This window comes from Equus quagga, chromosome 21 (assembly GCF_021613505.1).
Source record: "Equus quagga isolate Etosha38 chromosome 21, UCLA_HA_Equagga_1.0, whole genome shotgun sequence".
Classification (NCBI taxonomy): domain Eukaryota; kingdom Metazoa; phylum Chordata; class Mammalia; order Perissodactyla; family Equidae; genus Equus; species Equus quagga.
Window position 1 is genome coordinate 29,902,228 of NC_060287.1, and position 15,138 is coordinate 29,917,365.

At 50.3% G+C, this 15,138-nt stretch overlaps 1 protein-coding gene across 1 annotated transcript in view; it reads left to right on the forward strand.

Moving 5' to 3' along the window:
- Positions 1 to 15,138, forward strand: part of ITSN1 (intersectin 1) — a 203,270-nt gene that overhangs the window by 157,431 nt on the left and 30,701 nt on the right. The gene's annotated exons all lie outside the window — the stretch shown is intronic.

Consider the following 15,138-nt stretch of genomic DNA (forward strand, 5'->3'; position numbering starts at 1 on the left):
ACACGTTGATGAAACTGTTTGCCACGATGACCACATGTTTGACTCTGTTCATGAACTTTGCTTATGGGTCCTCCCCTGCCATTCAATGGAAAAGTGATTTCCTTTGTCAACTCAGCAGATATTTTAGAGGAGAGATCCACCAGGGGTGGACAGCCCTCTGGGTTCTGGGGAGAGTGTGCTGCTCACTGAGTAGAGATAGGGTCCCTGTCCTCATGGAGTTCAAGATCTAATGGGAGGAATAAGCAGAAATCCAAACTACTGCCGTCTGTATAAATAAAAGTGGTGTGTGTGTGATCAGGTAATAAGTTCTGTGCTCGGGGAAGTATGGCTGCCAGGCCTTACTGAGCAGGACATCAGAGCAGATGGGGTCGGGGAGGGCGACCCCAGGGAGAGGGTCCAAGGACCCTTCCAGGAGAAAGTGATATTTCAGCTGAGACCTGAAGGATAAGTAGGAGCCAGATGAAGCTGGGAAGAGAAGTGGCTATCCTAGGCAGAGGTGGCATGCAAAGGCCTGGAGGTGGGTGGAGAGATCTGTGTCCCTGTACCCCAACCCACCCACTGTGGAGCAACAACCAAGGCAGCAAGTCCCATCTCTTGGCAGGACCCCTTCACCTGTATAAGCCAGTGTTTCTCCAGCCTGGAGTCTGGCTAGAAGGGATACAGTTGTCAAGGTGGGTAATCCTCTATAAACTCTATATAAGCTCTCTTTCTATACTACCCGCTCTCTAGACCATTCCTCGAGGCTTGCTTCTGCGTTTGTGAAGCTGACGCAGGCTGTGTCCCCAGGAAATTGCTCTTTCCCCTCACAGATCGTTCAGGTTGCGTTTGACTGTGGAGTGTCCATCTGACCCAGTGCTTCTCAACCAGGGGGAAGGCGCCTGGCATCTAGCAGGTAGAGGTCAGGGATGCCGCTCAACATCCTACAATGCATAGGACAGTCCCCCACAACAAAGAAAGATCTGGCCCCAGATGTCACCAGTACCAAGGTTGAGAAACCCTGGTCTCACCCCACCGGCCACTGTGGTTAGTGTTCACCTGGTTGCTTGTGGCCGAAAAGGCTGCCCTGTTGGTGGCCGCTGAGGTTGTTCTGGTAACTATGTTGAGTAAACTTAATCATTTAATAAGTGCATAACATATATCTGCAGCATAAAAAGTGTGCTAGAACCTTGGTTTCATATTTACACTTGATCTTACTCTTTTTGGTTATTCCTCATACTCTTTGCAATTTGCTACTATATTAAACTAAGTTGGCCATGTTATCAGAGAATCTGGTTAACAAAAAGTTGAATAAAAGGGAGAGAAAGCATCTTACTCTTCATTAAATTAGTGAAGGGACACTGGGTATCTCCTTTGGCCCAGAGTTTAAAGATGACAGATTTGGGGGGGTAAGGGAGGGTGAGGTATTTGTTAAATAAAATTAACTGGTCATTAAATCTTTTAATTTCATAATTGATATTGATTTGTCTATGAGAATATATTTGCAGCTGAACTTTGGGTACACTTCTGTTCCAGTGGCATATGGACGAGAAAAATACAAATGAGATCGCCTTCCTTTTGCAGTTTTGAATTGCTTCTCTAATTCAAATTCTAGGCAGAGCAGGCCCTAGAGGGCTGAAGGAAAGGAGCGGGGCCACGTGGCCCAAGCCCCAGACGGCCCCTGCCTAGGAGGGTGTCTGGGAGAAGCTGATCTAAAGCAAGGGTTCATTCCTCTATAAAATTACCAAGTATTGCACCATTACCTGTAGGATGGAGACTGGTATCCACCCTGTTTCTGGAAGGGAGCCAGGCAGGCCCAGACTCCCATGGCAAATGGTGCCTGGGTTCTCTCCACCTTCTTTGATATGAAGAAAAAGCTAGTAACACTAGTTTAGGAAAACCCTCAAAATAGTAGGTTTAACCATATGAAATTGCCAATATTCTTATTTCCTACTGCAATTTCATGTGGGTCAACATAATACACTGTGTCATGGCCTGGCACGTCGTAGGTTTGGTGCTCAAAAATGCCTGTTGAATGGGCGGGTTGAATGATGAAAACGGAGAAAGTACCGAGTTCCAGTTCTTGGTTCACACTGCCTCACCCTCAGAGAGGAAACCAAGATGTCTCTGCAGGTCCTTTTCCCATTAGATGTCAGCTTCCCAAAGCAACAGTCTCCTTGGAAGGGGCTGCTCCTGGAGGCTCTCACTCATTTGGTCCGTGAAGGAGGCCAAGGACCAAGGATGCCAGGGCGCTGCCTCCTTCATCTGGGCCACATGTCCCTTCCAGCATGGGGAAAGCACCCACCCAGGTCTCTGTTGGGAACGGCCCTAACAAATTACCGTCGGTCCTGCTTCCTGGCAAATCAAAAATCCTCTCTGAGAGAAAGTGAATATTCATTTTTTCTTCCAGCAAAGTTATAAGTTAATCCTATTCATTCTTTTTGGTTCCAAAAATACTCAAGAGAATGTTTATGGAAACTACACTGAATGCCAGAGATCCCAAAAATGCATGGAAAAATAGCCCCTTCTTCAAAATGTCTGATATTTTGGATCTGGTAGGATAGGGAAGCATAATAAAATCAAAGATCACGATGGCCTTATATGAATATTTCACTTCAGCCAGAGTTCTCTTGGGCCTTTGCTTTAAGAAAACGCCACCCATAGAAACCAGACTCCCAGAATGTTTCCTGTGTGTACTTATTCCATATCCGAGCTTTCCATTGCCTCTCAGAAAGGTTCTATTCTTTAAATTGAAAAGTCTCTGGGCATTTTTAAGTGGTATAACTTGAGTCACAAAAATTTAAGGTTTTGTTTGTGAAAAATGAGAATCAGCTATAAAATTCTCGTGCATCAGTGCAACTTCCTGTTATGCATACTGCCTCATAGAAGCTACCATGTTACTGTTTTATGTTGTCAGCAGGTTGGGTGTGTCTGTGTGAGAGAGAGACAGACAGGACAGGCAGAGAGACAGTGATTGACAGGTGACTTAAACGCCTGTTTTGTAGCTTGGTGACAATGGGTTGAATAGTGAGGTCACGGTGCAGCCAGCAAGCAGATAAAAATCACTCATAGAAGATTCTGGCGGAGGCTGACAGCTGCTTTTTCCACATCTGCTTGGCCCGTAGTGTCAGGGTGATGCTGCAAGCCTCAAAAGAGGAGGTGTCCCTTCCCTTGACTCAGCCCATCATGCTTCTTAAAGTTGGACAGGTCCTCCTCTTGATGCGGTTTCTCCTCACTGGCCCAGGAGAGGGAAAGTCACTTTTGATCTGCCATTTTTCATCAAGGAAGCTGTGTCACTCAGAGTATTGAACAACTTGACTCCCCTTACATGTCCCATGCTGTCCCTTCCCCTCTTGGTCCCTGTCACGTAGTCGTGCACACTGATCCACCTGATTGCACTCCAGGCCCCATCAGGAAAGTGGGGAAAGGTCAATGGTCGGGGCGGGGCGGGGCGGGGGGGGGGGGGGGGATGTGCAGAGATGCTCTGTGAGGATTAGTGGATGAAGTTGAGAACTTGGAGAACTGAGCACCAGCCCTGCACTTTGTAGCTGAGAATGCTGAGGGTCTGGGAGCTACAGTGACATTCTCGAAGGCAGCTCCCAGACTCCCGGGCTGGTCCTCTTCCACATCCTACTGTTTAAGGACAGCCCCATCTATGCCAGGGCCTCAGAGCTGCCCACCTCCATGTAATCAGTGACTGCGTCTGTGGAAAGATGGAGAACGGGTTCCTCTTCCTCCGTGTGGTCCTCTTACTGCTGGGGTTGCGGTGGGAGTCTGGAGCTGTTAGTGAGGATTCCATCACATTGCTGTACCTTCTCAACACACAAGCTCAAGACACAGCTAGCCTCCTCAGCCTTAAGTCCTTCTCACCCGACCGTGGGCGAATCTTCCAATGACACAGGCTTGGCGGAGATGCCCTTACTCTGTGCCAGCCTAAGAACATGTGTTGCTGTAGCTTCTCAGTTTTCATTCCTGGCCTTTGCCAAAAATACGTCGTGGTATATATGATAACACAGCTAATCTATGAATTCAGTGTAATATTTGACACCATTTCTTTTAAAATTTTGGAACATTTTTTTTCCCTATAGGCAGATAGTAGGGAAAGGGGTATGGATCATCATAACTGTATCCTGGGCCATTAAAGAGGCTAGGAAGCAATACAAGATGGCGGTTCAGAGCAAGGGTTCAAATCCCAGCCCTGCCACTTACTAGTGTAATTGTGGGCGAGTTACTTAACCTTTGGGCTTCAGTTTCCTCATTTACATATGGAGAGATAATAATAACACCTAGGAGATAGTAAGCCCCCAATAGATATTAGCTCTGTTGTTATTGTTGCTGGAGAGAAAAGGCATTTGTGCCTGGTCAGTGAGCATCACAGAATCCATTTAACTGGCTTCCTGCTTTCTTGCATTGAACTCAGCACATTGGGTTGTGTGCATTTTAAGACTTTTCAGAAAATGTGCTTTTGCAGATTGGGGATCTCAGAGAGAAAAGATTGGACAGCTTTCCTTAAAACTTTCAGACGTCTTGTTCATTTGTGCACAAATCAGGGCCCCCTTTGTCTGTTAGCAGGAGGCCCACCTGTGTGGAAGCAAGCAGCTTTTTCCAACACCTCACCCTGCTCCCTAGACGTGCAGTGGCTCTCGGGACTTTCGGCCACAGCCTCGTCAGCAGACTCTTGGCGGATGGGGAGAAGCTGCCCTGTATTTCACACGGCTGGCGGTGGGGAGGCCAACAGAGCAAACGGAATGTGCAAGGCTTTTAAATGTCACGTCTGTGTTGGCAGGCCCATGCAGCGCTCCACAATAAACCTGTCACAGATGCATTGAGTCACTGGGTCCTTTATTTCTCATCACTGCATTCTGTGGCCTTGTGTTCTCCTGCCAGCAAAGACTGGAACGTTCAGCCCCAAAACATGCCAGCAGCTCATTTTTTTTTAAAGCAACCACGCAGCTTAGATAAGGGGCATGTCTCTCTAGGGGGTGCATCCCCAAAGCGCCGTCTCCAGAGCAGCCACCCCCAGCATGCTTAGAGACCGGGAGGTTAATTCTCTCCTGCCTCACTGCCCACACCCCCAAATGCCTGTCAGGATCCAGAGCTCCGGGCCTTGGATGCCTCTGTGCTGTTTGCTGGGCCTCCAGCAGCGCGCGAGCCCTACAGTCTGCCCCCGCCAAGGAGCCAAGCCAGGATGCCCCTCTCCCGGGGGCGTTACCTTGGCGTTCTGAGGTCCCCGTGGGAAGACCCCCACACGTTGGAATCCTCAGTAACGGGCCTCCACTGCTGTGATCTCCAGTAGGAACCCTCACCCTGCCCAGTCCTCAAGGGGCAGAAGTACATCTGCCTGTCCTCTCCCTCCCCCGACCCTCCCCCGTCCCTTGCTGTGTCAGGGCCCAACCTGCTGGCGTTTCTCCAGCAAGCAGCTTCAGCTTCCCTCCCGCTACTCCCTGAGAGTCATGGCTGAGGAATATGGAACCAGGTGATCGGGTTGTGCTCAGCAGAAGGTGAGCGGACAAGGTGCCTGCTCTCCCGAAGGCTGTAGGAGCTGGAAGAGACAGTCAGCAGACAGATAAGCAAAATCATTTCAGCTAGTGATGCATGAAATGGGACAGCGTACCCGAGGGCCAGGGCAACGGCAGATGGCATGGCCCTGGAAGGCCTCCTGGAGAGGTGACATGGGGGTGGAGATCTGACTGCAGAGGAGTCAGCATGCAAAGATGAAGGGGACCAGCATTCTAAGCCTGAGGAACAGCAAGTGCAAAGACCCGGAGGGGGAATGAGTTTCTCCTGCTCTTCCCATCAGGACGCACTAATCTTCTAAGTGGTCACTGCTCCATACTCAGCGTCTTCCAGCCTCTTCTCCACACCTTAGGCAGGGAGCTGTTTTAAAAAGCCAACTACTGCTTAAATCATCCAGGGGGTTCATAGTCCTCATGGGATAAAGACGCAGATCTCATAGTTGGTCTGCAAGGCTCTGCTACTCTATTCCCATCTTCTTCTGCCCATTCGGCAGCCCCCGCCCCTTCCCTCTCCTCATTTATACCAGTTTCTGCTCCATTTTTAGCATGGCTCAGCTATCACTTCCTCAGGGAAGCCTTCCCCAGCCGGGGCATTCCTATCTGAGTTGCTGACAGGCCCACCAATGGGTGGCCACTGTCATCGAAAACATTCCAGGTTTCCACACCAAACGTGTTGCAGGGGCCGTGGGCCTCTCTAGCTTGCAGGAGGGGATGCTGATGCTTGAAGAGCTGAAGTCTGCTGGTCCTGTTATGGAGCTGGTCTCCAGCAATCTGATCCAACTTTCTTTCTAGTTCTTTCTGCCACCTTTTGAGTCACCACGATGACCCTAAAGAGAAGTCCAGGCTTCTGTTGCCCCAGTGGGTTTCCCACTGGCCCTCTTGAAGACTGTCTCCTCTGACCTCCAAGCCAGGTGATGGAAAGGTCCACTTGGATCACCGGTCCCCACTGCAGCATCCTGGGCACGCATCGGGAAGGAAGTGAGGGGTGGACAGACAGCATGGACATGGAGCCTCTCCCTGCCTTAGAGATTGCATGACCCAAACTCCCAAAGCCTCATCTTCCTCCCAGGGCTCTGTGTGCCTGCACGTCCAAAGGGAGGTGGTGCCTGGGCCCGAGTCCATGGACCCGCATCATGCAGCCCTACCCTGACTGTTGAGTCTTACCCAACCAGGCCTTCCCTCTGTCACCATTCTCCTCACCACCTCCCCAGGATTCTTGTGTCAAGCCTAAGCCACTGGTGGGCCCCACCCAGTATGCCCTCCCCCCATCTTGCCACCTCTGTCCACTCACCTTCACCACTCCTCCTTTCTCTGCTGCCTGGCCCAGCTCCGTTGGCTCTCTATGACTGAGTTCTTTGCTGAATTCCTAGTTACTTGTACGTGAACATGAGTGGATAGAGGCTGATGCAGAAACACATACATGCAGTCACGCATCACTTAACTATGGGACACGTTCTGAGAAATGCATCGTTAGGCGATTGTGTCATTCTGTAAACATCATAGAGTGCACTTACACACACCTAGATGGTATAGCCTACTACACACCTAGGCTATTCGGTACTAATCTTATGCGATCACAGTTGTCTCTTATGCGATCACAGTTGTCTATGTGGTCCCTCGTTGACTGAAACGTCATTATGTGGCACATGATTGTATTCTTTTCTCCCTAATTAGACTGTGAACTCCCTGGGGGCAAGGCCATATCCCATGAAGATCTACACAATAGCATCACTAATCAATAGCAATGGTACCTCCCCTTGCATAGTTTATTACGTATTGCATGACGCCCAGTCTCCTCATTAGATTATCCACTGTGAGGCAGCATCTACCTCGCACACTTGCGTATCATCCAGGGGCCCTCACTCATGGCAGTTGCTCAGGAAGTGTTCCTAGGGGGCAGTCCTGTTGCCCTCCCATTGTTCCTCAGGCTCATTCCTTCCTCCCCAACAAGGTTGTGAGGGAAAGGACGCATCACGGTGTTCACTCTCCCCTCTGTGTGTGGCCTAGAACCCTGCACAAACTCATGCTTGGGAAGGCACCATTATTTAAAAAATAAATTCATATGGGAAGGCCCTAGAACAGGAAATGAGCTTATGAATTATAAGAATTGTTATTCTTCATTCTTATAAGCACCCTAAGTACCATATGTTTATGTATGTGTTTGGTTTTCTATCTCCCTCCACTAGAATGGAAGTTCCGTGAAAGCAGGGACCTGAGCGCATCTGCGCAGTTGCTGGAGATGAGCAGAAGTGTCACAGGCTCAGGTTGTCTCTTGTGTCCAACGAGGCCAGTTTGCCAAGTTAGGAGAGACCGCAGGGGACCAGGCTATTCTTAGACTCTCGTGAAGAAAGTTCCAGTGGGATGAGAAGTGCACCTGTCCCGCTGGATCGCCCAGAACTGGTCTGGCCTCCAGATCATCCCATGGGTGGGGCCACCCCAGGGCTGGACAGCCAAGGGCCGTTTTTGGAGGAAACCCAGCTGCGTTGACCTGCCTGGCTGTCAATAGTCCCTGACAGCTTCAGGCTTCAAGGACAAGAGTGTCGTCTTAGCCAGGTCTTGTAGGAATGTACTGGGAGAGAAAGGGGGGTGGACCACCCTCAGACCCACTCTTTGAAGAGCTGGTGGTTTCCTTGTAGTTCTCCAAGACATCAAGAGCAAAGGTTTTTATTCCTGGTTGCAGAGGTCACTATATGTCTTTGGACCCTGTCCCCTCCATTAAATGATGGCATTGAGCAGAGTGACCTTTCAAACTCTAACCCTAGAGTCAGGAGGCCAGCTGGTGGCAGTGTGGCCTCCAGGAACAGAGCGTCAGAGGTTCTCTGGGCTCGGGGCCATGGATGGCCTTGGCCCATCAGCTTTCTGTGGTTACGGCCATCACATCCCTTTGGACAAGTTGCTTGAGTGACTTGCCTAGGGCTGGATTCGGTTCAGCAGTTGTGGCAACTCTCATGTTACATGTGCCTGGACAGGTCTGGTTTCTGAATCTCGTGCCCTTTACACCAGGTGTCTTGATTTCCAGGCAATCTTCCTTCTCATGGAGTGGTCCTCACTCTTGGCTGCACGTCGGAACCACCTGGAAGCTTTACAAATTACAGATGCCCAGGTCACACCCCAGCCAGTCGGATTTGATTGGTCTGGGGTGCAGCAGGGACACTAGGCTTTATAAAAGCTCCTTGGGTGAGTCCAGTGTGCAGCCAAACTCGAGGGCCATAGCCCTCATCCATCGTCTATGCAGCTGCCATAGTGATCCTCCTGAAATACAGCCAGGACCTTCCCTGGTTCTGCCACCAAAGACGAAAATACACACGCCTCACTCCAGGGTTCAAAGCCTCCTCGACTGTGCTTTCCCACCTCTTATGGGCTGAACTGTGTTTCCCCCAAAACTCGTATGTCAAAGCCCTTACCCCTAGTACCCGAGAACAGGACTATATTTGGAGATAGGGACTTTAAAGGGGTCATCAAGTTAAGATGAGGCCATTAGGGTGGGCCCTAATGCAATCTGACTTGTGTCCTTAATAAGAAGAGGAGACTTGGGCACAAAAAGTCACCAAGGGTGATCACATGCAGAGGAAAGACCATGTGAGGACGTGGGGAGAAGACGACCGTCCGCCAGCCAAGGAGGAAGGCCTCGGAAGAAACCAGACCCGCCAGCAGCTTGATCTCGGATTTCCAGCCTCCAGAACCGTGAGACAGTAAAGTTCTATTGTCAGAACCGCCTAGGCCATGGAACTTCGTTACAGCTGCCCAAGTTCACTGATACATCACCTTTCCAGCAAGGCCAGAGGCACAGTGGCTGAGAGCCAGGTCTCTTGGGGTCCCACTCCCTCTGCCATTTGTTAACTGAGGCTTTAGTAGGGGACTTCACTTCTCTGTGCCTCAGTTTCCTTGTTCCCTCTGCTCAGACCCGTCCCAACTGCCCACCCTCCCTGACATTTGCCTGACGAAGTCCAACTCAAATTCCTCCTCCCCTGGAAAATATTCCCAACATCCCTCTTGTCAAGACTACTGCCTCCTCCCTTATATTCCAATAAAGATGTGTTTGTACTTCTAACATCCCAATCTGCCTTGTGTACCCAAAGGATTTATTTACGGCTGCTACTAAGGATACCCAAAATACCACAGATAGCGCACATCGGAAGCAGGAACTGGGGAAGAAAGGAAAACAAGGGTGTGACATAGATGGGAGCAGGAATGAGCTAACAAATGCATACCATGGGGCACTTGATGCCACACCAGGAATTCCAGTGTTGGTTATAAAGCCACAAATGATACGCCTTTAACAAAAAAAATTACTAACATTCTTATTTACGGACAATTAAGAGATGACTTACCCCTGAGAGTAATTTGATTTTCACCACTTCTTAACAGTTATTATGCTGCCTGGAAGCTCATGTAGGCTGAATTCCCCTTCTAGGGAGAAAGTTAAGCTCATCTGGAAGCCACCTTGGCACTTCTATCTTCTGTGTTATGACTCAATGCAGCTAAGGGGAAGCTCCCAGAGGGACCCAGCCTCCTGGGGCCTGGCCAGCCCCCAGGACAGGCTGGAGAGGGATGCCTGGGCTCAGCTGGACATCGGCACAGGGGGTCTTTGGTGCAGTCAGGTGACATTCCCCCATCTCTTGCTGCAGGCCCAGTGCCCACCTGGCTTCCTTAGACCCCCGTAAAAATCCAGTCTTAGGGATTTGCAACTCTGTGGTCTCGAGGACTGATAACTGACAGTGATGCCCTCTGTGAGCGCCTGCTGTTTGGCAAGGATCTGAGTCAGGATGGAAGGCCCGAGCCTCCGGTAGGCTGAGGCTCCTGAAGGACCCGGCCCACCCCCTTTGTCACAGAATCCCAGCTCTAAGCACAGCGGTCACAGCAGGAATGCACAAGTTCACAGCTTAGACAATGGGGGTTTCAGATGTCAGCTGCAGGCTGGAGGATAAAGTGACCAGAGGACCTTCCTTATGTCACATCCGTTGTGGGCTTCGCCTGCCTTTCCTACATGCCAGGCCACCCCTCCCTGCCCCCATGCCACTGTGCCCAGGAGGTGGAGGGCTGCACAATTAGATTCATTTTCCCTGGAGAATCCATCCAGTGTAGCGTTGAGGAGAGTGGGCTCAGCTGGCAGGAGAGACCGGGGCCGTAAGGTCCCATTTCCTCCAGCCAGGTCAACCCTGGAGAAGCCTTCAGCGTAGACGGGAGCTCCAGGAGCCCAGTTAACATGTATCCTGCTGACCTGGGGCCATTTAGCCAGAGGACTTGGGCTGAATGTCCTCAGAGACGTTGATGTATCCTTTCCCTGGTTTTTCAATGAAAAACCATCGCCTGAACTTCCATATTGCTGGATGCTACCCAGCTGTCTCCCCTGGTCCCTCCCGCATCATGACCTCTGTGATCTATTTCCCACCTTATCTCCCATAGCGTTTCTGCGTTCACCTGACACATTGGTCCGTACCCCCCCCCCCCACCCCATAACGGCCCCATTCACCCAGCCAAATGGAAACCCAGTGCAAGTAGGACCTCCTGGCAGACTCCTTCTCTCTTGGGCCAAAGAGCATCTACTTTTCTGAGTGCCTACAGCCTCCACCTTCGGCACAGCTCGCAGGCTCATTGTTTATTGCTTGCTGTTTTAAATTTAATTTTCAAGTCTCCCTCAGGGCTGTGAGTTTCCTTGAGGACAAGGACACTATCCTGCTTATTTCTGTATCTCTTGGACTTCATAGGAACTTGATAAATATTTATTGACCGTCTTATAGTATATTTTGGCCCATTTCATAACAGGAACCAGGCGTGTTTATTTGCTTTGCTCAGTGGCCAGCTTGCTGTGGGGGCTGGTTTGGTTTTTAAAATTATGGTCCTTGATGGGAAAGGAAGTAGAATGGTTGGGGGTGTGGAGAGAGGCAATGCTCATTTTTTACCCTAAATACTTCTGTATCCTTTGAACTGTTTACCATAAGCATATGTTCATGTATTACTTTTGTAATAAAATGATTTATTTAAATGATGCTGTTCATATGAATATTGTCCCATGGGGACAGGTGACTGTTTTGGGTAAGATTTTCCCGTACTTTTCTCCAGTGCCCCAGATTCAAATCCTTTCAAAATGGCATCTTTCTATTTTGTAAATGTGTCTGACTCTACAAAATTATAAGGGGCAGCGCAGAGATTAGGAATTTTACGTGGGCTCTAACTGGGGATCATTTTTAACTGCCTGGAGTCCTTTGCAATATTATTTCAGCTGTCAGTGGATTAAATTAGTTATAAGAATCTCTTCATCACGCCGACATGTCCACAAAAGTTTATTTGCCATAATCTGTCTTCTCGTTTTTCCTCGGGAAGGGAGCCAGCAAACTGTGGTTTATCCTGCTTCCCAAAGGAGAGAAGGACCACATCCCTCCACCCCTAAAGGAAACTCTTATTTGAAATGTCTTTTCCATTTACCCTGCTCTGAATAATGAAGTTTTTAAAGTCTCTTGTTTTTCTAAATATTAAATTTTCAAAGAAAGGATATTTTTGAGTTCAAAGTGTCTATTTCAAGTCTGTAATGGTTCTCGTGGTCTGGCATTCACCAGCAAGAATTTTTAAAACAGCATCCTATGGGTCACTTCAGTAGCTAACAAGATGGTTCCAAGCCAACATCATTGGCGCACAATGCTGAGACGAGTCTCCCTGCAAAATCTTTGCTTTGCATTGTGTTCTGGGTCCTGGAGAGGCCATTTGGACCATCCGCCTGTCTCCAGGTAGGCTGGTAAGTGGACCTGTGTGGGGCAGACTTCGTCGAAGCAAGCAGCCCAGGGTCACAGAGCACCTCCCTCTAGACTTCTCAGCTCCATCAGCTCTGACTTGGGCCTGTCACTTGGGTTGACTGGATGGCCGGAGCAGAAGGCCATGCAGCCCCCTCATGTCCCTCTCCATTCCCCCCTGTGCAGGAGACCTCCTCACCCCGAACTGGCCCCAGCACCTGAGATTCTTGGACCAATGACCCAAATCCACCCTGGACTTTCTGCTGTCACTCTAGCTCCGAGCTTCTCCAAATCCACACCATATAAAATTTGAAGACTCTGAACTTCTGAAATCCAAAGCAAGCCAGTGCCTGTCATCTTTCCTCCCAGGTCCTTGTTTCCGATTCCTCAGTCATCCTGAGCATATCTTCCGGTCACTGGCACAGTCCTGGTGCAGAGTGTAATCCCATTCTGGTTGTCAGTCTCTAGTAATGTCAGCATTTCTCAGTGGGGTGCTCTTGGCATTTGAGCACCCAATGCAGTTCTGCCATGTATACTGCAGGTCATCGAGCAGTCCTGATCCAGCCACCAAATTCCAGCAGTCTAGTCATTATGACAACCACGAATGCATTCTCAGCCCTGGGGGTGAGGCTGGATGCAGTACAACCCTCAACCTGGTGGGGGGAAGTACCTGGGGAGACAGTACTATCCTCAGCCTGTGGGAGATTTGCAGGGGCAGTGTTCAGTACCACCTTCAGCATGTTGGGGATGCTCAGTACCACCCTCAGCCTGGGGGTGGTGGGACAGTACCATCTTCAGCCTGTTGGGGGCTGTACTACCCTCAGCCTGTGGGAGATTTGGGGGGGCAGCATTCAGTACCACCTTCAGCGTATTGGGGAGGCTCAGTAACACCCTCAGCCTGGGGGGGGAAGTACCACCTACAGCCGGTAGGGGGCAGTACCACTCCCAGCTGAGACCCCCAAGGTTCTTAGCTGAATGCTCTGGAGGGCAGCGTTTGTCCCCTCCCAAGGTGAATCTCCAGCACCCGGCACAGTTAGTGCTAGAGTCTTGGTAGGACATAACTGAATATTTGTCAAATGGATGAATGAGATCCATGAACAAGCTTCAGGAGGGCCTGTGAACTCTACAAAATTCTGTGCAAAATGTGTGTGTATGTTGTGTGCATTGTACATGTGTTTTTGGGGGCCAGGGTTTATAGCATCCATCAGATTCTGCAAGGGAAATTGTGACCTAAAGGGACATTCGGAAGACGGGTCCAACCAGTGTCCACTACTCCCCTGGTGTGGGTGTCCCTGCAAACGTCACGGCACAGGGTTTGTGAGGCGAGTAGTGGCACTGCAGCTCCTACAACATTCTAATCTCCCTCAGAAAGGAACGCCCTGAAAATTCCAGGGGAGGAATTTTCTCTCTGCTTCCAAGAGAGTTCATACAAGTCCTTGTAATGCAAGGGCTGCTTTCTGCCGTTTGACAAGAAATGACCTTACTCCTGGGCTCTATGAGTCACTAAGAGTTTGGTGAGAAGAGGCCAGGAATGGGATGTTTTCCTCCCAAACTGAAGAGTGTTTCCTGGGTGGCTTTCTTAATAAAAGCCAAAGAAGTCGGTGACATCAGTCAGCTTCCCTAAGCCAGAGCAGCAGCTCAGGAGAGGCGGGCTGAACTGAATGAGGGGGTCATCCTCACTTGCTTCCTTCCTGAGTTCACTGTTGATGCAACTGTTTTAATAAAACACAACCAATGCCCCAAGGCAGGAAGAACAACTGGGCCAAGCCGTGGGTGAGCAGAGGGCCCAAGTTCCAGATGCATCTGCAGAAGGTTCCTGCTCAGCCCGTGGCCCTGTGGAATGAGAGCTTGGCCGCACTGTGGTGCCTTTGAGCGAAGTCTCAGCTAAACGGGTGCAGAGGGTGTTAACGTAATGATGGCTCCTCCCTGCTGCTTTCCTGGCATCCGTCTGCCCATCCTGGGATGGTCCTGTCCTAGGAGAGAAGCTACAGCATTCTAGAAAGGGCATTTGGCCAGGGGAGGAGGCCAAACTGCGGACTGGAAGCACGGCGGCTCAGAGTTAATCTCCAGCACAGTGAGGCCCGTGCCAAGAAGTCTGTGACATCATCTGCCCCAGAGTGATCATTCTATTTGGAGAAGCTTCCAGCATATAGACTTAGATCAGTCATGAGCCCAGATAACTCACTCAGGGGAAGATGGGAGCTCTGAGGAACCGCTGATAGTCGGAGCAGGCTTCTCAAACTTTAGTGTGCCTACAAAATCACCTGGAGAGCTTATTAAATCAGATTCCTGGACCCCAACTCCAGAGAGTATTCAGCAGGGGCCTGATGATCTGCATTTGTCACAAACTGCCAAGTGCTGCTGATGCTGCTGGTCTGGGGACCACGCTTTGAGCACCGCCGGTCCCCAGCAGGGGTTTTCACACTGTGCTCCATTGCACCCCCTTGTAGGGAAAAGAAGGGATGAGAAAAGCAAGTAAATGGGACTCGGCATCCCCACCCCGCCTACATCCAAGACATCTCCCAAGCTGTTTTACAAATCTGGTTTCCGTGATTAAACGAAGAACCCCTGATGAAAAGGAAGGGGGAGACCACCAGCTTGATGAGGGGTACTCCCGAGAACAGAGCTTCCGTTCTCTCTCTCCAGTGTGCATGTCGTGGGGCAACCTCTGCCGATAACCCAAGAACATTCCAAGCAAACAAAATCCCAAATAACCGGCTAAGCGAGCAGAGGCAGGGGCAGGCACCACCTCCTGTGTGTGCTCCATCTCAGGCCACCACAGCCATTCCCTGCAGCACCTGCGGCCGTGGTTGTGCCTGGCTGTCTGCGGCTGGAAGGCTTTCCTCATCTGCCTGCAGGCTCGCTGCGCGGCTTCCACGGGCGCAGGAGAGCAGCCTGGCCCAGGAGAGTTTATCCAG